Below are 5304 nucleotides of genomic sequence, written 5' to 3'. Positions count from 1 at the left end.
AAGGAAATTGCCAAAGTTTTGAAACAAAACAATAATGAAGACACCAATTGTCAGAACCTGTGGAATACCACAAAGGCAGTCCTAAAAGGGAAATTTATAGTGTTCTAAGCCTTCCTCAAGAGAACAGAAAGAGAGGAAGTCAATAACTTAATAGGACACCTGAAGCAACTGGAAAAGGAAGAACATTTCAACCCCAAACCCAGCAGAAGAAATAACTAAGGCAGAAAGAAAGAAACAACTAAAATTAAAGCAGCAGAAAGAAATAACTAAAATTAAAGCAGAATTAAATGAAATAGAAAATAAAAGAATTATTCAAAAGATCAATGAATCAAAAAGTTGACTTTTTGAAAAATTCAACAAAATTGATAAACCTTTGGCTAACCTAACCAAAAATAGAAAATTAAAGTTCATAGTATCATCAGTCAGAAATTACAAAGGCGAAATAACAACAGACACCTCAGAAATTAAAAAAATCCTTAATGAATACTACAAAAAAATGTTATTCTCAGACATGGAGAAAAGGGAACACTTCTGCACTGCTGGTGAGAGTGCAAGTTAATACATCCCTTTTGGAAAGTACTATGGAGAATACTCAGAGATCTAAAAGTAGACCTGCCATTTGATCCCACGATTCCTCTACTAGGTGTATCTCCAAAAGACCAAAAATCACTTGGCAACAAACATATTTGCACCAGATTGTTCATTGCAGCTGAATTCATAATAGCCAAGTCATGGAAGAAGCCCAAGTACCTATCGATCCATGAATGGATTAATAAATTATAGTATATGTATAGCATGGAATATTATGCAGCTTTCAAAAAAGATGGAGACTTTACCTCTTTTACATTTACATGGATGGAGCTGGAACATATCCTACTTAGTAAAGTATCTCAAGAATGGAAGAAAAAAAAATCCAATGTACTCAGTACTATTATGAAACCAATTTACCATCACTCACACTTTCATATAAAGAGGCAGGGGGGGATGGGAGAGGAGGGGGAGGTCAGACCCAGGGCGGGTGAATGGTGGGATCACACCTATGGTGCATAATGTGAGGGTACATGTCGGATCTATTAGTATAGAGTATAAATGTCTAACACAATAATTAAGTAAATGAGATGAGGTATATATTAACCAGTGTGATGTAAGCGTTCCTAATTCTATATGAAATCAGCACATTGTACCCCATAAATGCATTAATGTATACATGATCTATGTGTTTATGATTTAATAAAAAAAGAAAAAGAAACTGCAAAGAAAACAAAACAAAAAAATAAAGTAGAAGAATTCTAAATGGAAGACTAGAATGGTCTCTTAGTCTAGAAGACTAGTCTAGAAAAACTTAAACCTTCTTGCTTTCAAAGATCCTACAAGAGAACTAAGGAGAAAAATATGTATATGCATAGAAAAAATTGAGTTAATCTTTTGAAAAGAATCTCATCTTCATGATCTTCCAGGAAAAAAGTATCATACAGTGACGATGTGGTTGAAGAAATTGCACGTGGGAAAGAGAGCAAAGCAATAAAAGCTGAAATCTCAGCTCAGTACCCAAGCTCAGTGGTTAGGGCGCCGGCCACACACACCAGGCCTGCTAAACAATGACAACTGTAACAAAAAAGGCATTGTGGCAGGCACCTGTAGTCCCAGCTACTTGGGAGGCTGAGGCAAGAGAATCGCTTGAACCCAAGAGTTTGCGGGTGCTGTGGGCTGTGATGCCACAGCACTCTACTGAAGGTAACAAAGTGGGACTCTGTCTCAATAAATAAATAAATAAATAAAAGCTGAAAGCTCCTGAATTCCAACAGGTCAGCTGAAACTGATCAGCTTCTAGCCTGTGGTGGGTTATGTTGTCGCTTGTTTAGGGTCCTCTCTGTGTGGGTCCCTCACACTGATGTTTCTCAGACTGCAGTCTGCATGTAAATTACCTGTGGGTTTTGTTAAAATGCAGATTCTGCTCAGCAGGTCTACAGTGGGGCCCAAGATTCTGCATTTCTAATAAGCTTCCAGGTCCTGCTGATGCAATTGGTTCACGGACCACACGCTGAGCAGCAAAACTTTCTGTGGTGTGGGTGTCTTGAGTTCCAAGAACCCGTTCCTTCAGAAGGGAATCAAGATGCTTGATTGGCAGAAGAAGCCAAAAAAGAAAAGAGAAGAAGCCCAAGAAAACCTGATTCATAATTCCAGGCTTTGCATTCTCCTGTTTATTAAACTCGCTGAAATTCCTGATCTAACAATAAGACAAACATTATAAAAATATTAAAAAATGTTTACTGGTGCATACTATTCATTATAAAACAAAAGCTTAATATTCACTGAAAAGCAGATCTTAAACCTTTATAGATACACCTGCTGTGCAAGGCAGATTAGACGCAGTTGTTTGCTGAGCTGCTCTGATGCTCACACGTGCTGTATTGAAATTAACATCACCTTAGCTCTGGTGATTTTGATTTTAGTTCCAGTTAGGAGGGTTAATTAGACCCTGGACTTCTCCGTGATAGTGATCAGTGTGTAACACAGCACTGACTCTGCAAAACACTCTGTAACCTACTGCAGGTTTCCCGAATTGAATTCTTGTTCAATAGAATAAATGTGCTGATACATTGTAGGTCCTTAAAGTTTCTAAAAATATTTTTATAATGCATGTATGCTTCTAAGTCCAAGGAAGACAGGAAACATATTTTCATATCAGCTGAAAAAGGCACCTACACTGAGAAAGTACAGGTTATAAAGAATTTTTCATGGTCAATGTCAATTTCTAAGTGTTAGTACACATATTCTACAGCACACAGTAAATAAATAGGGGATTAACTCAAATGGTCCTGGAAGAAGAAAATATTTGATGGATTTAGTGGAAACATCTTGCCCAACATAGATATGTATGGTATTGGGGTCATGCTCTCATCTGCAAAAATAAGACTTGGTTTGACCTGGCTTGAGATACCATTCATTGTTTCTTGGAAAAGACTAATAACATTACCCAAAAACCTCATGTAGACTTGGAATGGGGCATTTTCTCTCTTTCACTCCTATGCCACATTGCATTCAGTCCTCTAGCCCGACGCGGTCTCCAGTTCTGGGATTCTGGGGCTTTTCTTTCTGCACAGCGTCTCAGATGCTTCCCCGGCTTCACCTCCTTATTGGCCCCCTTCGCCCAGGCCCTTCTCTCCCACCAAGGTGCCACAGCAGCCTCCCTTCTGCTCCCAAGCTTCTATCCAAGCCACTGTCTGAAGACACTTCCTGTAACACAGCTCTGACCAGGTCACAGAGGTCCCCTTCAGCACTCCCATGGGCCACCCAACTGAGAACAGATTTCTCCCCTCAGTCCAGCCTCCAGCCTTCTCCTTCTTCCCCCATTTGACCTCCACTCAGACCCTCTCCCCTTTTGCACTTTGAGCCTCTGCCCTTACTATTCTCTCAGCTCAGGTTCTTACCCCACTCCGCACCCCAGTCTTTGCCATCTGTGATCTCACTTCTCTCCCGAAGTCCATGCTTCCTCCCTGAAGCCTCTCCTAACCCCACAAAAGGAAATTGCTTTCTATTCCAGTAAACTCTTTCAACCTATGGCATGCACCTTGGGAGACCCCTCATTCCACAGGGATCTTAGTCTCCAGACTAGTCTGCATGGTGGTTGTCATAGCAGGATTATGCTTCTGAGCCTCTCTGGGGAGGGTGGGCCTATTGACTTTTCATAGATCATGTATGGGAATGGAAGTGTCATGTGTCCCTTCTGAGATGAGCATTTAACTTCAGGAGTAAACCTTCCTCATCTTTCTCTCCCCTTCTCCTCTGAGACCTTCGGTGTTGAAGGTGGTGGCTGTTCTGTCACCCTCACTCACTCGTTGAGTGACAATGGTGAGCAGAGCCCCCAGCTGACCTACAATGGAAATGTAGCATGAACAAGAAATACATTTTAGCTATTTTGCATCATTGAGAGTTTGAGGGGTTTTACTACAGCAAAAGCTAGTCCCATGGGCTGTTAAGATCCATTCAGGTAAGAATTTTGCCTCTTCTCTGGAAAGATCTAGGATGTCTAACAGGGTACCTCAAATGTGATGGGAGTGTAGAAATCATTTGTGGAATTAAATTAACCAAACTGCATCCAGTGTAACATGCTAAAGTGGGAATGAAGTGAGCGGGGACTCTGGACTCAGGCAACTACTCCTCAGCCTCCTGATTTGAGCAAGGGACCCCTCCCTAAGCTTCAGCTTCCCCGTTCTGGAAGGGCATAATACTGCAACCCCCATTACAGCTTCTTGTAAGGATGACATGAGCTAATGCACACACACACTGTAAACAGCCAATAACTGTTAGCTATTATTATTATTGTTGTTATTATGATCCGTCTCCCAGCACTAAAGTGGTATTTACTGCCACTTAACTACAGGGCTGAGCAAAGAAGAAATATCTGGAAATCAAGTAGCATCAGGATTGGAGTCCCAGTGGGCAGGAGTAAGAGGACCCTTGCTGCAGCCTCTCACACTGGGTCGGATGCAGGAGGAAGGGATGCAGAGGAGAGATTGCCTGGCTCGTGGCCCTGACTGCTGCTTCCCCCAGGCTGCTGACTCCAGGTCACCCAGGCACCCAGCTTGGCCCAGCAGAGGGCAGCACATGTGGGAGGGTAGCAGCCGACTTCCTAGGGTGGAGGGCTCTGCCTAACATTGGGATCTTTTAGCACTTCCAGCCTTCAGGGTCTCAGCTTTAAAAACATGTATGTTGCTTCCAGAGATAGAGCAAAACTGGTGTCACCAGCAGGGAAGACGAATAAGCAAGTGCGTTAATTAAGGCTAATTAGTCTTCTATTTTTATCTCTCATCATTTCTTAAAACTAAAGAAGCCATTGCCGTCAATTGTGTCTTCAGTGAAAGATATATTTGCATTTCTATCTATAGCTTACATTTTACATGTTATGCACTCATCAGGATCCCGGATGATATCTTAATATGGTTACCTGTAATCATACTTAAGTCTTACTTAAGCTATAAGTATGCTTCATAGCAAAAGAATGGATAGAACTCAAATGTCCTCCTTTGCATTTATTCCACTTATATTTATTGAGTGCCCACCCTACACTGGGCATGGTCCCTGACCCTCAGAATTCAGACAAAAGGTTAATGTGGTTAGTCAGAAGAATTCTGAGAGACTCAGAAGAAGGTTCTAGAGCAGTGATTTTCAATGGGTGCACTGTGAGAGGATCTTAGGTATGCTGTAGAAATTTTTAAAGATCATTCATGAAATTATTTTTGAAAGAAGTTCAAAGCACAGTGAGTATATTCTTTCTCTTACTCTTTTTTTTTTTTTTTTTTT

This window comes from Otolemur garnettii, unplaced genomic scaffold (genome assembly GCF_000181295.1).
Source record: "Otolemur garnettii isolate 467f Iridium unplaced genomic scaffold, OtoGar3 scaffold00028, whole genome shotgun sequence".
NCBI classification, from domain to species: domain Eukaryota; kingdom Metazoa; phylum Chordata; class Mammalia; order Primates; family Galagidae; genus Otolemur; species Otolemur garnettii.
The sequence above is the reverse complement of the archived record's forward strand: the minus strand, read 5'-3'. Positions refer to the sequence as shown.